Raw genomic sequence first — 18,641 nt, 5'->3', positions numbered from 1 at the left:
AATCTGCAAAATTTAGAGGGAAACATTAGAACATTTTTCCTTACATTGTCAATAGAATTAAGAATGGCTTGGCCTCTATAAAATAAGAGCAAATAATTATTAGGATGGAAGACACTGAAATTCCTAAAGATGAGTTGAAAAGTCAAACAGATGAAAAGATGCTTTAGAATGACCTGAAACAAGAATTTGACGTGATTTTGAAAGCCTGCAAGAATACCAACAAATGCAAGGACAAAATTGAATCCCTACTGGAATCAATACAAAGTGAAAGTTATGTCAAAAAAAAAAAAAAAAAGAAAGAAAATTGAATCACTGACCACTGGGCAAACTTGAAGATTTCTCCAAAATCGCAAAGGAAAAAGCCAGAGAAGCCAGAGGGGAGTTCATTTTAAATACAGGAAAGAGACAGAAGGGAAAATGTTCCAAGAAGAAATGAAAACAAAGAATAAAATCTATGTGACATGGATTCAACATTTTTGAAATGAAATAGGCTGTGTATTCAACCTATGTTTCACCCCATTCAGGACAAGATCAAAGAAAAAATATTTTGGAATTTTTTTGAATGACAAATGTAATAAAACAAAGCTTTATAAAGAAGCATTCAATTAAAAAAAAAAAAGCCTTTTCCTAGATGGGAATAAATTATAGGTCATTTTAGGGTGGTTTGCAGAAGACAAAGGAGAAACAACTATGCAAGAAAGATTCTCAGATAAAATGTTTATTCAAAGAAAATTTAAAAAATAAAAATAAAAAATAAAAATAAATGTTTATTCAGGTCGAGAAGTATACCTCCATAATTTAAGATAATTATGCAATACTTTTAATCAATCTTGCAGCTAAATTAAGACATCAAAAGTAACAACATAGAAATTTTGGAGTAAGGTCTTCAATTTCTTTCATCAGAGTTCTATAGCTTTTTTCCATAAAGATCTTGTTCACATTTTATTAGATTTACCTAAATATTTCATGGTTGATTGACAGTGTTAACGGAGCTTTTTAAGGAGGTATGGAAAGATGGGATTTGTCAAACTTGAAGACCCAGAACAGAAAAAAAAAAAATCAAAAGAATCAGAGCACAGGATAACAGCAACAATATGGTCTGTTATTTGCTGTGATTTTTCTGAGCATTTTGTAACGAACATGCAAAATCTGTGTAAACGTTACATTCTCTGTTTAAAGGAAAGTCGTGGCATAAAATAGTGGGTCCTGACTTTGTGAAGAGGAGTTTAGAGAGGGGTTACAACCTAAAGATAGAGGGCTGCGATTCTCAAAAATCATTGCTGAAAAAAAAGACGGCCATAAAACAATGAAATAAGTATCTGTTTCTAAAACACACTTTAGTTTTTAAAAAAGATTTATTTATTTGAGAGAGAGAGAAAAAAAAAAGAGAGAGAGAGAGAGCAGTAGGGGAGGAGCGGGTGGCGGGGAGAGTCTCAGGTCAAGGGCTGAACAGTGGGGCTTGGAGCCTGGAGCCCAGGGAGGTGGGGGTGTAGGAGGTGGGGGGTGGTGGTGGGGACATGGTGGGTGGGTGGGGGTGATGGGGGGTGCTGGGGGAGGTGGTGGGGGGCACGGTGGGGGTGGAGGTGGAGGTGTTGAGGGGCATGATGGGGGGTGGGGGTGATGGGAGTGCTGGGGGAGGTGGTGGGGGGTGGGGGTGATGGGGGGTGGGGGAGAGGTGTGGGGGGGCTGCTCCATCCCAAGGCCCTGAGATCCTGACCTGCGCGAGCCCAAGAGTCGGGTGCTAAGCTGGCCAAGCCCCACTCGGATGCCCCTAAATCACACTTGTGATTTAAAACGTTGGGGATCCCTGGGTGGCGCAGTGGTTTGGCGCCTGCCTTTGGCCCAGGGCGCGATCCTGGAGACCCGGGATCGAATCCCACGTCGGGCTCCCGGTGCGTGGAGCCTGCTTCTCCCTCTGCCTGTGTCTCTGCCTCTCTCTCTCTCTCTCTGTGACTATCATAAAAATAAATAAATAAATAAATAAATAAATAAATAAATAAATAAATAAAACGTTGGAGGAGCCCATAGATGAATCCGCAAAGATGTGTGACGCTCTGAACTTCTAATATACACGGAATTACGATATACACTTGGAGCACATGGAATATATATGGAGTTGTGACATATATTTCATACATACGGAAGGAAATATGCAGAAAACTTATACAAATTGCTCCCGGATTATGGAATTTTGGCCGATCGTTTTTTCCCTGCTATTTATTTTTCTGTGTGTTTTTTTAAGTTACCTATAAAAACTGATATTTACTTTATAATTACAAAAAATAATCATGATATTTCAGCTTTAAAGCGCCTCTGGGCTTCTTCATGTGAAACTTGACAAGGAGACCAATTGCTGGTTCATGTGATCTCGTTACTGCCCTTTTCTGGGTCTTAACCGAAGTCGTAGAAACGTGTCACACGTGGCCTGTGTGTGTCTCAGCCCAGAGCTGCCGCCCAGGGGACGCTGTGAGGCTGTTGCTGAGATGTGGCGCACGTTATGCGGCTGTTTCTCAGGTTTGCACAGGTTACCTGGAAGCACCTGCCCCTGATTCAGGTCAGGGCCGGCGGTGTCGGTCAGGGTAAGAGCGCAGGCCGCGCGGTGACCCAACCTGCCCTGAAGTCTCAGCTCCATCATTTGCCTCCTCTGCGTCCTGGAGGAGGCGACTTCAGGCCTCTGTTCCCATTGCATCACCTGTGAACAGGGCCTAATGCTGCTGCACAGAAGGCGGCACCTGCGGAATGAGAGGCGGTATGTTGAGTGAGCCCTATAATTTCAGCCAATGTGCGAAATATTTTAAGGGAGCAAACGTGAGAGCTACTTTATTATCATTCTATGGAATTTTTTTTTCTTGAAAATTCATTGGCTCTACTTTGCATACAAATGGAAAGAAAGGAAGTATGAGGAGGATACCAATCACAGAATTCTTGATTGCCTTGGTCTGAGTTCTGACACATTATGGGTGGCCGACAACAGGTTATTTTATTCTAAGTAGAGGGAAAAAAAATAACTTCTATCTAGTGGCGTTGAGAAAATTACTGCGATTATGATCACTACTGCAAATTATGAAATTTACACAATTAACTTATGGAAAACAATTGCCCTAAAATGTTCCTCTAGGTGCATGTACACCCACACACGTGCACTTCTGTGACTCAAGGTGGATACGGCCCCTCGATGTCAGACTGTGGAAGAATGTTGTGTTTCTGCGTCGGGGTGTAACAGAAGATCTTTTGTACACGTGGAAATGTGGTTTCCAGGCCCAGTGACCCGAGATGGAGGAAGGAGAGCCCGCGCCCCGGGCTGGGAGAGGCGGCCCAAAGCTTTGCTAACAGCACCCTGGCAGCTTTCTGACAAGCACCCTGCGACCTGCGGGGTACTTCGCCTATCAGGGCATCAGATCTGTGATTCTCCCCCTCATGGACTTAGCAAAACTGTCCACCAATTTTATCATTGCTTTATTCTTTTTTTTTTTTTTCCATTTGAAACCACATATGGCTAATCAGAAGCATGGTCGTGCAATTCGGTGGGAATGAAACGTGTGCCTTGCAGACACACTCACGGGGAAGCTACGGGCCAGGAATGCTGGGGTTTCCAATCCTTGCGCTGGGTGCTTAAGCCTTTTTACTCTGGAAAGTGATTAAAATTGAAAGATAACCTAATACGCAATTTCACAGAGTCCCTGAGATGGAGATTAGCAGGGAGGCCTTCTTCAATTAAATCTGAAGGCTGGTGAAATGAGAGGGCACTGGATTCATTCGTTTCCATCAACCCTCGGACAAGGACACGAGCAAATAAATTCTCTGTCGACAAATGGAGTGTACGTATCACAGCTGCTTTATTTATAATGTTAAACTGTGAAAAGCAATTATTTTTTCATAACCCTTCTGGAAATAGATGATAGTTCAGCTCAGATTTCTACCTTATTTTCAAAGTAGCTCTTTGTATAATGTATTGCATAATGGATTTTAATGGATTTTCATGAAAATTTTCTTCCACAGATATAATAACACAACTGCTGCTTTATTCATTTCTTCTTCGTGGTTTGAGTTTGAAGACATAACCTATGCTAAATGAATCAGATGGCTTAGTGTTTTCTTCTGTAATGGCACAGATTTAAGTCAGACATTCAAAACAATCTTTTCATTGCTGTCGTTCTTGAAATGTAATAATTTATTGAAAAGGAAACATAATTGGACTAAGATTCGGGAGTCGTCCAGGCTCATTTCTCGTCTACGTTATTTTTACTAAACCACTGGGTTCTCCAGGTTCAGCATATTTTCACTTCTTAAATCTGGTAAAAATATTTTTCAATTGTTTTCTTCTCCCTCAACTCTAAAATTTAATATTTTTACAAGGCGAATGATTAAATCAATCATGCTGGAAACCTAATATATGGTGATCTATTGTCCTAGGAAACACAGCACAGGTCATTTCCTGGGTCCAATGAGTATCCTCCAGGGTTAGATCCCATGTAGACAGTTTGTACACAGGAGGCTTCTTCCCTTGATTTGATTCAGGTACAGTTGTTCACTTTATTAAATTGTTTCTGTTGTTGTAGCTGGGGGCCTTTTTCTTTGGGCTAATAAAGATTCAATTTTGTTATGTAGTATTATATGGAAATTTGAGAACTGGAAAAGAAATTCTGGAGCTTTTAATGGGTCATAGATCAATCAAATAGAACTAGCAGAAAACAACAGTCATCTTAAAACCTGTTTTTTTTTTTTTCATAAATCAGTGCTAATTATTTAGGTCCATTGAGGCTACAAAATATTAATCCCTGCATAATAGAAGATAGTATTTGATATTTATCAAGGTTTTAAAATACTAATGCATGATTTTAAATCTGATGTAAGATTTTATATTTTACTGGCTATCATTTCTTATAAAGCCAAGTTTCAATTCCAACTAATTCCAAAATTGTTATGCAGTTGAATGTTCATGATGACCTTGAAAAATTAACTACGGAAAAAATATCTAGTTGAATGGTGCAGTTTACATTATAACTATTCTTCAGAGAATTTACATTTTCCAGCAAGCCCAGGTAATTATTCATGATGGAAGAGAGGATTATTTTAGGCATCTACCTTTTAGATTTATGTCTTGAATTAATATATGCCAAGAGACAGAAGTAATTGGAACTATTTCATTGTTTTGAGAGGGAATTAAAAAGTTCACAAAATATCATTCTAGATGCAGTTCTAAGCATTTCCATCTGTCTTGTGCTTAGAACCAAATATATCAAATACTATTCTACTAAAGTCTGTGTACTTTCACTGTCCTGCTACTAAATGTTTAGAATGTTCTTTTTGTGTAATTTTTATTCTGAGTCCTTAACTTTCTGTTTGCCGTGAGGTCCACAAATTATCTAATTTGGACACGGCAGTTAATGTTTCTCTTTTTCTCGTAATCTAGTATGTCAGGATAGTTTTTTTTCCCCAAATATATTAATCTATACTTTTTTCCTAAATATTCTGTAACTGTATCTCAAGCTGCAAGTTCTGCTTTGACCTTCCCTGCCTACACTGCAGCATGTTGGAAATCAGGTGTTATTTGAGGTCATTGGCACTTCTTTTCTTCGTAGAGGTTCCATGATTATGCTCAGTGTCTAGGACAATAAACACTAAACAAACACGGGTGTACAACTCCGTGCTTGGTACAATTCTAAGGGCATCACGTGCTTTATTGCTTTTGTTTCTATCAACCTTATAAGTTAGGTCTGCGCCAATATCAACTCCTTTTAAAGATGAGAAGATTAAGGCTAAATAATGTGGACAAAGGCACAGATAAGTCAGGGTTAGGTTCAAGCAATATTTCCAGTCCCTTGGCCATCACAACTACACTTCCTGTAATGTACTGTATTGTTTAACAGGAGCCAAGACAGAAAGGCCAAGAGGGGTGGTGAGGCTTTTGATAGACTTAAACTGTGTAACTGTTAGGTCAACCCAAGGTGACCTGACCCTCAGTTACAGGGGCATCAAACTCAACAAAGATTCTAGTAGTCCACTTCTCATGGAAGCAGCATGGCATCATGGGGACTGAGCTACTGAGCACAGGGCCTCTCAAAGTTGTAAAATTTCCAAGGTAGAAAAATGGAGGACGGAAGAGATTATGGTTTGGTTGAATATAAGAAATGGATAGAATTTACAGACGAATGAGAGAGGCAGGATTGTACTTCATGAGAACAAAGGAAGACAGGAGTCTTGCTGTTTGCATCCTTCCCCACAAGGGTGAGTTTCACTTTAGACGTATGAGAATTGTATTGACATAACCTCCACATACCGATGTCAAGCAGAAAACTGAAAATATTCAGCCTTAGGGAATATTTTGGGAATGGCCCTGTGGTTTGGAGGGTCTTCTCCCTACAGATGAAGTTTCCTTATGAAATCTTACAGTGCATACAATATTGTGAGTGAAAATCCAAGCCTTTCTATTACTGCTGCTCTTGAAAAGCTATATGAAATATGGAAGGAGAGTATACACATTTTCATAAATTGCAGATATTTTCATATTTAGCAAAAAGTCAGGGTCATCAGTTGAGTATCTGTAAGTTAACCAGCAATGCTAGAAATGGACTGGCTATATAGCTTCCGCAATGTTTTACATAAATTAAATCATCTTATGCATTTCCATGCACTAAAATAATATATGCATAAGGATAGTCATCCAAATGTTAACATGGATTAACTTTAGGTTATAATAGTGGGAAAATGTGGGAAGAGAGTTATACCTCTATACTGCTTGAATTTTTTTAAAAATGAAGACTGTATTACTTAAAGAACTAAAATCAGGGGCTCAGTCATTTAAGTGTCTGACTCTTGATTTTGGCTCAGGTCATGATCTCAGAGTTGTGGGATCAAGCCCCACATGGGGCTCTGTGCTCACTGGGGATTCGGCTTCTCTTCCTCTCCCACTGCACTCCCCCTGCTTGCATGCACCTGCACATACAAATAAATTAATCTAAAAAATTTAAAACCAAGGTAGATTTTGATAAAAGTTGTTAATTTTATCTGGAACATTGGTCACCTAGATTTAAAATGCTGCATCCTAATTCTTCCTCACCACCTCTGCTCTCAATTTCCAGAATTTGGCAAGATAGACCCCCAAGAATCTGCATTTTAACAAGTTTTCTCTATGCTTCTTATGTGCAGTAAATTTGAAAATCATTATTTTTGAGGGCAGTATTAGTAAGGATCTAGGGGCAAAATCATTTAGTAGTAGTAGAAGGAGTGACGAAAAGATGTAAACACCGAGGAAGGAAGTCCAGAGTTGTATGGAGAAATTTTGAAGGAAAGAGGAAAGAGATAGGCAATTGCTGTTATGCTAGTAACTGTGCATTGCATTCAGGAATCTTTCATTAATTCAGAAAACAAAATTCTTTTAGAGAATCTATTTTTTTAACTCTTGGTACAAAGGTTTTTGTTTTAACTCTGTGTAATCAGTGGGACAAGTCTATGTCTAAGCCAAAGGCGTAGTAGTTCGAGTTACATTGCGACACGTAAGCACCAGGATAGGTTTTCTTCTATTGGTCTTTATTTCGTTTCTCCAATAGACACAGTTTTACATCGTCCACCCTGACCCATAATATCTTCATACCTTTTCCACAAGTGGCAATATATGTATTTTATTCCTATTAATTGAAAGGAACCTGATATTTTTGCTGTTTTCAATCTATGGAGGAATTCACGACTTTTAATAGATCAGAGCTCTGCTGATTCTTGTTGGACAGCTGGCATCCGTGTTTATAGCCTTACAGGGAATGTGCAAACATCTGCGTGTGATGAGTAACTCCATGTGTATTGTAGCTCCTTCAACAGAAATTGTTCAGAAGTTCGAAGAGCTAGTGATAAATAATTAATGAGCACAGAAGCAATATTCTCACTTTATTGCCAGACTTAGAGGAAGCACCCAGTACAAGCTGTAGCCAGGCTTTCCTTTTCCCTTTGTCTTCCCTTTGACTAGTCATTTAGTTGATTGCCATTCCAAAGACCTCCAGGCTTATAACACATCTTCATTTTATCTTGTCTTTAATTCATTTTGTCAAATGAATACCATGAATATTGAAAGCTTCTGTCCTTCAAATGCCACTGAGACATGACTTCTGGAGGCAATAACTTAACTTGGATATGGTGGGTCTGAGCACATCTACTTTTTTATTTTTTACTTAAATTTTTTTCCTAATTTTTAAAGGTTTTTTAGGACATTAAAAAAATGGAAAATTGAAAATGATATAGCAACTACTGGAATAATTCTGTGTCATTTTTACAAGAATCTTAGAATCGGAGAATGAATACACAGTAACTTTAAGTCTGGCAACACAGTAGTCCCACAGGTTGGCTCTAATTTGGAATTCTTATAAAAGTTGTAATACCTGAAATTTAATATGGGACTTTATGGATACAGTGATACAAGCATTGATAAGGAGTTCATTTACTAAAAATAGACTCTTCCAAGGGACTCTGGATAGAACAAATTAAATGCATAGAGTCGACAAAAGGAATTCTATGAGCTTTAATATAAAATACTATTAATTTAAAATGAAAATTGATATTAATTCTATTTTAAAACTTGTACTGTTATAAAATCTGAACTCAACATGTCCCCCCAGAGTGATAGCTATTGAGACAATAAAAAAATATATATGGAAAGTCAAGCATTTAAATCTTCATGCCAGGCAGAGTACATTACAAATATTATCTCAATTAATCTCCTAATAATCTATATAATAGACATCACGTCTGTTTTGTAGATGAAGGCAATGAGGATAGAAGATTATTTACCTTCTTCTGGTTCTCATGACCCATAAGTGCCACAACCAGGATTAATATCTTGGCCTGTTTTCATCTAAAGTCCATATTCATCCCACATTAGTACCCTGTAGAATGCCCGATTTTATCTTATGTGATATTAATACTTTACACTGGGTGACAGGATGCTGTTTCTGGGCGTCAAATATTCCATTACCATTCTCTGGATCACAGGAATAAGATAAAAATGTTGTGCATACTCTCCTGCTAGTGTTAAAGTTTGGAACATTATTTCCAACTATTTTCATTGTCCAGTAACTTTAATTCTCCCCTATTTTCTCATGGTTGTCTATCTATCCATCGATCTATGTATCTATCATCTATCAATGTATCTATCATCTATTATCTATCTATGTATCTATCTATCATCTATCTATATATGTATCTATCTATCCATCCTCCATCAACTATTTATCTTATCTAATTTTCTATCATTTCTCCCAACCGTCTGTAGCTGTGCCAAGTGTTTATGTAACTCTCCTGTTTTCCTAACCCTTACTGAATTTATAATGACAGTAAGGACCATATTACATTTATTCTTGTTCTTACTTCAATAACTAGCCCAGTGGCATTAAAATTAGTTCAATAGAAAAGAATATAATCCTATAGTTATGACAGGATTACATTGGAAGGCAGATTGATGCCCAAGATTGTTGTAAATCAGTGAAGCAACAGGGGAAATAAGGATTAAAAGGAATTTGCTGCTTCAGTTTTCAGTTTAATGGTATCTTGCAGTTATAAAGGGTGAAATACACATGAAGGAAAAAAAATATGTGACAGAGGAGAAATCATGATTTTTGTGATTTTTTAGATGAAAATCGTCCTTTAGACAGTGGTTTCTGCTGCTACTACTTGTTCTCAATAGAGAGGGATTGACTTAGTGATTGATGCCAGCAACAAACTATATTTTTTACCTCTTCAATCAGCTTCGCTCCCTTTGATTTATTTTATTTTTCCTAATGAATGAAAATGTATGGTGGCGTGGAAGGAACAGAAGACAGGAGGCAGAAATCTGAGTTCTAGTTCTGGCCATTCTAATTAGCAGACCTAAAGTCCTGGGTGCCTCCTTCAGCCTCAATTATCCAATGTGGGGATCACAATAAAAAATTTTTCTATGAAAAAAATTTAATTTACTGAAAATAAGTGATATTCAGGGACAGAGTAACATATGCGATGGTTTTTATGTAATTGAATAATCACAAAAATCATGTGATACATTTTATTCCCGATTCACATTTGATTAAGCTGATTTAATTACCGGAAGTAGCAGAATTGATATTCAAACACAACTATGATCCTGAAGTCGCTGTTCTTCTTTTGCAAGTAATTAGTAAGTTGACTTTTGTTTTGTTTTGTTACTTGTTATGCTTATACAATTGTGTAAGAATGACTACCTAAACTTGAGACAATTGCCTCTACTATTGATTTTTATCAAGCTTACCAGCAACTAGGAATCTTGGCTCTTATTTGTTTTTCATTCAGCTAAACTGTAGCTTCTTTCTTCGTACTTGTCAGTTCATTTTTTAGACCTGATTTTGGGGCTCTGTGTTTATCCCGCTTTCTTCTTAGGCTTCCTCCATAATTCAAATTTGATATGAATATTTTGTCTTATCCAAATTGTTCGCTGTTTCCTCAAAAGCAACATCTTCCAAATGATTTTTTTTTGAAAAAAAAAAAAAAGAAAAAGCAACATCTTCCAAATGATTAAGATTTTTTTTTTTTTTTTTTTTTGATTAAGATTTTTGAACCGGCACTTTAGGACACATAATCAGACATGTTTTACTATTCAGTAAACTTCTTTTGAGGCAGTATTCCACTAGTTATGAATTCTCCTAACTTTATTCCACATCTAAATTTCTCCATTGGTGGCCACTTAATATTTTGATAGACATTGGTAAAATCCTTGACAAAATCCAGATTATAATCAGGGATGCCAAACTGATAGGCACAGTTGGAATTCATAGTTGTCACAGAATTTTTGGACCTCAAGGATTTAAAAAAAAAAAATTCAGTGACTTTAGGAGGGACATGCATTCTTAACTTTCCCTTGGCTTCTGCACTCCATATGGATTTAGTGTTACAGCTCCACACTTCTATGTTCCTGATGTGGCCCCTAAAAGCATTTGAATTTGAGATCACTGAATGGTTCTTCTCATCTATCAGCTTTGTATCCATAGAAGTCTCAGCAATTTTTGGATTCATCTGAGGTTTACCAGTTATCTCCATTCCAAGTACATGCACATACACACACAGATGAGCTGATATTAGAAAATTAATTCTTGATTTTTTCCCCTAGTTAAATATCATAAATACATCCCTGCTTAAATGTCACTAGTTTTGGATCTAAGTTCTCTACCTTCCTGAAAGATACGATTCTTTTTTTTTTCCCATCTCTAATCTTCACATTCCACATAATTATGCAAACATTGGAGTAGGGGATAATAACTTTCCATGTATTTTTTTTCAGTGCCCTGGGATTTAATTTCTCCAGACAAGAAAACTTAAATTTCATTTAGAACAGCTAGAAGCAGACCTAAAATTCTGCACTCATCCTGGAATTCAATTCCATCTGAATAATGTATCCTCAGACTGAAAATGGCAGTCTGTCTTTATTCCTGAGGAAGAAAAATGTACAAAACAGGGGACTGAAAAGTGGGACATTGTCATTTCATCATTAGTTACTATTGACCAAGATGACCTCAATGTTCTCAGCCTGACTAAACTTTAGACAGTTTTCTTCCTGACTCCTGGGCCTTGACCTCCCTTTTCTTCAGAGTTTTTACCTTAGAAAACTTGTAACAGTAAATTCTTCCTTTGTCCCTTTGAAATGTAAATCTTTCTCAAGCCTTTCACCAGTTCCACAGCCCAGGAATATCTTTCCCAAGGACCTAGGAGCTGTCTCTTTGAAATGCAATCATCAAGAAAGATAGCACCCTTATCTTCCAGTCTTTGTGGGGAGAAAAAAAAAAAACACAAATGGCCAAATCACAGTGACCAAACTCCCTGCTATCATGGGTTAGTAGTTTTCCCTTGTTTACCTAGCCCTTAGATGCTTCCTGTTTCAGGCGTTTGCCTCCTGTTTCAGAAGTTAATGAACTCTCTCTCCCTATTGCAATAGTCTTGAAATAAAGTCCTCCTTGTCTGGTATTGTTTCCCTTTGGCAACATCAACCTAGCCACAACCCGTTGAAAATTACAAAAAAGTCAAGCTATCCTTTTAAAAACAGTAGTAACATTCATGGTACCACTGTTTGTCAAGCTGTTTACATCTCATATATCTTCCTAGTGATGCCAAAGGAGAAGTTTGGAAAGTCAGCAAATGAGACTCAAGAGTTTGCTCAGTTGCTTAAGACAAAGTAGCAAAAGGCAAAGCTAAGCTGCTAACCCAGGGAATTCACTCCAGAATTTACATGTCTCACCATTAGGTTAACCTGCCTAGCTTTAAGAAATATTAAACAGTCTAGAAGTCTTCAACTCAGACTTACTTTTAAAAATCTCCTAAAATATGCCTTTAAAATCTGAGCTGAATGGACCTCCCAGCTCCTTCCTCAACTACTTCCACTCAGATGGTGTGATGTTCCTCTCAGAGTCTCAGCCCCATGCCCAGCTTTATTTTCAACCTCACAGCCCATCTTTCTCTAGGTTGAGGTACATTTGTCACCTTGCCCCTTCCAGCTCACACTAACTGGAAAATGACACAGTCCCTTTCTCCAAAGGTTAAAAGCATGTGTTCATTTTCTAAGTCAATTAATGAGGCATAAAAGGTAAATTGCAGCAGCAATCGCAACAAGATCAGATTGCTGATAGGGGAAGTCATGAGTAGTGATATTGATGACACTGTCTGTGGAATTTATTCTTTGTTGGAAATGACAAAGAGAATAGCCTCATGGGCTCCACTCGACCATCTCAAATACATGGCATGTAAGCTGATGATCACCCACCCTTGGGCCTTCGAGGAACATTAGGTTGCTACTTTTTGCTTTCTCTGTCACCTTGTTCAACTCTTTTATTTATTTTTTTAGTAACAATGTTTTTATTTTCCCAGAAAAAGTTTCCTAATTTTAAGCATGATACCAGTTTATAAAACAATTTATTCATGTTTTTATCTGCATGCTATTCACTTAAAATACTTCACATAGTGTTTTGTTTTATTAATATTTTGAGGAAATGTTGGATTTTTTTCTTTATTCTTCAAAAATATCTATCAATTGGAATAAGGATAGTTTGTATTTCAGTTGGATTTGTAACATACAGTTAAATGTTTTGGTGACTTTTGGTAAATACTGACTAGTTAAAAAAAAAAAAAAACACAGAGATGTGTGTGTCTGCCCTCGTGTGCATGTGAGCACACACACACACACACACACATCCCTACAAACAGTCTAAGATCTACTGGACAGCCTGTCAGTTCCAGAGAGGTAAGCTGATCTTGTTAATATACGCTGTCTCATGTTTAATCCTTTGACGCCTTTTGAAGAAATCTCCATGCAAATAATTGAGAAAGTAGAAAAATGAAAAATTAAATGACTCTTGTTAGGGAAACTTTAACTCAACTGTAAGTTAAAATCTAGTTTGAGAGAGAAGTGTGAAGCCTCATTTGAAGACGGGAAACTTCCTTCTCTCCGAAAATGCAAGGTACGTTTTCTACTGTGGAATTTAATAAGCTGATATGAACCAGTATCTTAGCATCCTGCCTGGAAGTGAAAAGCAAAATTATTTTTCTGACCAAAACGGTGACACATAATTACTCATTCTCAAAAGAAATCATTAACACTACAGCATTTTCAAATGCACATTTGCCTAGACATGATATCTATCTTGGAGAGTATTATTTAATGAAGAATATTCCATCATCCTTTGGAATATAACTGAATGTGCAAATAACCAAGCTCTGAGGAGACGGTCAGTACACTTACTTAGGACTATGTCGTATTTGATATGAGATACAGAAGGTGAGTGAATAAAAAGGTATAATGATCCAGCCCAAATACTTCCCATTTAAAAAAATTATTCAAATGGCAATTTCATGTATTTCATGAATCTTTTCACAGACTTGGCTTATGATATAGGCAATGTCATGCCTTCTGTGTACGTACAAACATACATATGCAAAGTAAAAGAAAAATAAAAGAAGAAGAAGAAGAAAAGAAAGCGAGAATGAAAAGGAAAAATTCTCATTGATGTATATGGAGAATATGTGAAGATGAAGACATGTGGGTAGACACGAATCCAGGCTGCAGAGGCGATATTTTGAATTCTGTACTAGCCAAAGAGAGGGACTTTTGTACAATTAAAAGGGAGAAAATTCATCATTGTGTGGCTACGTTCATGCTTTACAAACCCGCCTGCCCATATTAGCCGTCTCTGCATCATTCCGAACCAGGGATGAGACATTTCAACAGGATATTTCAGACCATAGGCTGTGAGTGTATCCTTACTCAAAATACCACCTTATTCTGAAAACTACTGATATTTTAGTATTAAGTAAGCAGAAATCCACTATGATAAATCAGATATCTTGATTATTCAAGTTCAAGTGAATATTTCAGTGAACTGCAATAACCTACTCTTATATTATAACTTCTGTTCCTAGGACAGAGGTCATAAATATTTGATCAATTTTTAAAGCTTATCCTAAATATATTTATTTGTAATTCAGCATCGGATACCTAGTTTTTGCCATGGATATTATAATCCTCATAAATGCAAGGATGCATGAAATGTGAATGGAGGCCTACGAAGTCTCTAATAAGACAGATGTAACATTAAAAGAAAAAACTTAGAAGTGATTATGGCATTTAGAAAATGAGTAAGATTAAGAAAACAAGACATTAAAAAAAAAGAAAACAAGACATTGTGTGGAGCAACTGATTTATACCTACTTTGAGAAAAACTTCATATCTTACTCCAAGTTTCTGTCATTACTTTGTATTAGGAATTAACATTAAATGTTTCATAAATATTCTTGTTTAGTTTTTGTGTGTATGTGTGCTTGCTTGCTAGCCTTTACGTTATTGCTTTACACTAATAGCATTTTCTGGTCAATTGGGCAAAGCCTAATCTCAACAGGTTTCTGAAGAATCTGAGGGATTATCATTGCACTACGTTGGCAGAAATCCCACACAGGCTCACTCCTGCATGGCGAGAGAACATTCTGGCAGGAGGGATGGATGGGGTAGGGAGGTGGAAATAGAAGGAAAACTAGGAAACCACTGACACAGGACCATTCACAGAGTTCATTTTAGAGCAAATATTTGGCATCAAGCTGTTGAAATGGGTTCACAATTCACAGCTCAAGTGATTATTACTGAAGAGTTTGTAAGGGAGCCTCTTGTTATTTTCTTCCTAAAAAAAGGTTTTGTTGCCTTTGGTCCACAGTGGACATTCCACTTTATCTCTTGATGCTGCTGGATGGGGGCCGGCCCCGGGGAGGACCTTTGGTGGGGGTCCCTGTGCCGTACTTGGCAGAGGAATGGGGACAGGTATGGGCAGTGGGTGACTTCGCCTCGGTGGTTCAGGACTCTGTTGCTCCCTCTGGGTCTCAGTTTCCCCATCAGGCCTGTGTGGGGAAGCAGGGGCGGCAGTCTGAGAGCACCAGGACAACTGTGAGGGCCAGGGCCAGGCCGGCTTGGGTTTCTTCCCTCAGGGGCCCATTTGCTGCCCCGAGGCCCCAGTGGGCATGCCTGCACCTGCACACCTGCCGAGTGCCCACACCGCAGGCCAGCGCTGTGTCTCGGTCCTCCCGTCAGATGGGAAGAGACAACTGCACCTGGCTCAGCTCCCACTCGCCCACAGGTGGCTCGCTTCTGGCAGGTCCCGGGTGCATGAGCACCGCCTCCAGGAGGGTCAACAGGTTCTCCAGCTGGCGCGGTTCCGTGGGGACGGGTTGGTCCTGGGGACGGAGCCTGGCTGATTCATGAGTGAGCACAAGGTCGTTCCACCTGTCAGACCCCGTGGAGGCCAGGCCCCAGGATGGAGGCCACCAGCCCCTCCTTCTGGGGACCCTATGAGGGCCCCTTGCTGTGGGCGGGGTGCATGGCCCGCAGGCTGCAAGGGACACTTAAAAAAAATCTCATTGTTAGTCAAATTGTGTTGAAAATACGATAATGGTGCTAACAGAAAACAATTTAAGCAAAGCCCCCATATATACCCAAAAGGAGAACATGCTCAGTAGAACTTGTTTACAAGTATTTTATCTTCTACTTAATCATTAAGTTTTACTCATTGTCTAAAATATGCTGACACTCAGCACTGAGTATGCTAACTGCCTTTCTTAATTGAATTCTTACAACAATCCTATGAGGTCTGGATTGGGGGTTAAACCCATTTCAAGATGGGCAAGTGGAGCACTGAAAAGTAAGGTTCCAAGGAAACACAGAAAGTGATGGACCCAGGACAAACCCACTCAGTTTTACACCAGAACAACGGATTTTTAACTGATCTGCTAAACGGTAGCAGATTTCAAATTGAATTTCTAGGTTTGAAATAAACATTATTTTCTTTCATTGATCCAAAAACTACTTAGAATATTAAAACGTATATTAAAATGAGCATAACAGGGACACCTGGGGGGGCGGGGTGGTCAGAGGTTGGGCGTCTGCCTTTGGCTCAGGACATGACCCCTGGGATCGAGTCCCATGTCGGGATTCCCGCATGGAGCCTGCTGCTCACTCTGCCTGTGTCTCGGCCTCTCTCTCTGGGTCTCTCAGGAATAAATAAAACTTAAAAAAAAAAAAAAAAAAAAAGGCCAAATCTGTGCCAGAGCAGTCGGAAAGCAGCTCAAGATTCCGGGGCTGCTGTGGAGCCGGTGAATCGCTTCCCCAGAAACCTCGTGGGCGAGCGCGTGGGGGAGGGAGGCCGGCGGGGCTCCCGGGGTCTGCCTGGGTGCTCACTCCGGGTCCCGACGGGCTTTGGGGCCTGGGTCCGCCTCTTACAGCGTCGTGTCCCCTCCCCGCTTGAGGCTGGGCCGGTCCTCCCCGCGGCCCCATACCCATACCCGGGGGCAGCCGTCCCGCCCTGCTGTCTACGCAGCCCTATGCCGGCAAGGGGTAAGCGCGCGAATTGACAAGTGGATGTGCAAGGGCACAGCGAGTATCCTGTCCATGCAAGCCCAAGCTGCTCTCTCTGCGTTCCACGCGCGACCCACTCATGACCGGGCCGGTGTAGACAGGACTTTGTCTTTATCGTGCCGGCAATCACATGCTGCAAACGCCGCCCGCCTGGCCCCCTGGGAACGTCCTCCCAGGCATGGTCCGGGCACGTATGGAAACATCCGATCGGGGCAGCCCGGTGGCCCAGCGGTTTAGCGCCGCCTTCAGCCCAGGGCCCGATCCTGGAGACCTGGGGTCGAGTCCTATGTTGGGCTCCCTGCATGGAGCCTGCTTCTCCCTCTGCCTGTGTGTGTCTCTCATGAATAAATAAGTATCTTGAAAGAAAAGAAAGCATCCGATTCGGTCCAGAGTAACACCTGATATATTTTTTTTTTTTTTTTTTTTTTAGATTTTATGTATTTATTCATGAAAGACACAGAGGCAGAGACACAAGCAGAGGGAGAACCAGGCTCCCTGCGGGGAGCCTGAGGTGGGACTTGATCCCGGGACCCCTGGGGTCACCCCCGGGCCGAAGGCCGCACTAAAACGCTGGGCCATCCCAGCTGCCCGACACCTGACTTCTGTGTGGGGTGTAGAGCTTTCCTTCCCAGCCACCTGCGGCCTAGGGGGGGCTGTAGGCGGGACCTCCCACCCCCCGGCTCTCCCACCCCCTGGCTCTCCCACCACCCGGCTCTCTCACCCCCGGGATCTCCCACCCCCCGGCTCTCCCACCCCCCGGCTCTCCCACCCCCCGACTCTCCCACCTCCCGGATCTCCCACCCCCCGACTCTCCCACCGCTGGGCTCTCCCACCCCCCGGCTCTCCCACCCCCCCGGCTCTCCCACCTCCCGGCTCTCCCACCACCCGGCTCTCTCACCCCTGGGATCTCCCACCCCCCGGCTCTCCCACCGCCCGGCTCTCCCACCCCATGACTCTCCCACCGCCCGGCTCTCTCACCCCCGGGCTCTCCCACCCCCTGGCTCTCCCACCCCCTGGCTCTCCCACCCCCCGGCTCTCCCACCCCCCGGCTCTCCCACCTCCCGGCTCTCCCACCCCCCGGCTCTCCCAGCCCCCGGCTCTCCCAGCCCCCGGCTCTCCCACCCCCCGGCTCTCCCACCTCCCGGCTCTCCCACCACCCGGCTCTCCCACCCCCCGGCTCTCCCACCTCCCGGCTCTCCCACCCCCCGGCTCTCCCACCACCCGGCTCTCCCACCTCCCGGCTCTCCCACCACCCGGCTCTCTCACCCCCGGGCTCTCCCACCGCCCTGCTGTCTCACCCCCGTGCTCTCCCACCCCCTGGCTCTCCCACCCCCCCGGCTCTCCCACCGCCCTGCTGTCTCACCCCCGGGCTCTCCCACTGCCTGGCTCTCCCACCCCCTGGCTTTCCCACCCTCGGCTCTCCCACTCCCTGGCTCTCCCATCCCCGGCTCTCCCACCCCCGGCTCTCCCACCCCCGTCTCTCCCACTGACCGGCTTTCCCACCGACCTGTTCACTCCTGCAGGCAGGCGCCGGGGTTTCACCTGCTGCCTACGACGTGCCAGCAGCTTCTCGGAGCCCCCGCCCCGTGTCTTTCTGTGGGGACGTATTTCCTGGGAGAGGTCGCAGCCCCTGAGGCCCTGGCCATACCTGGAGGGGGTCCCTGGGGGCCCTCTGGGATTTGCTCCTGTGCCCCACCCCCCATCCTGGTCAGCTCAGCGGGGGAGGCTGAGCTTTGTGACACCCCCCCTCCGTCATCCCTGCGCAGGT

The 18,641-nt window shown here is 41.7% G+C and overlaps 1 long non-coding RNA gene across 1 annotated transcript; it reads right to left on the bottom strand.

Annotated features, from left to right (window-relative positions):
• Window positions 1-2,109: 2,109 nt before the first annotated feature.
• LOC144323439 (uncharacterized) lies at window positions 2,110-18,597 on the bottom strand. The gene is made up of 2 exons (XR_013388875.1): window positions 18,381-18,597; window positions 2,110-2,732 (listed from the first exon to the last, which is right to left on the bottom strand). It is a non-coding gene; the product is annotated as an uncharacterized LOC144323439 (long non-coding RNA).
• Between the last annotated feature and the right edge of the window lie 44 nt (window positions 18,598-18,641).

This window comes from Canis aureus, chromosome 11 (assembly GCF_053574225.1).
Source record: "Canis aureus isolate CA01 chromosome 11, VMU_Caureus_v.1.0, whole genome shotgun sequence".
In the NCBI taxonomy this organism is placed as follows: domain Eukaryota; kingdom Metazoa; phylum Chordata; class Mammalia; order Carnivora; family Canidae; genus Canis; species Canis aureus.
This window is presented reverse-complemented; position numbering and strand designations above follow the sequence as displayed.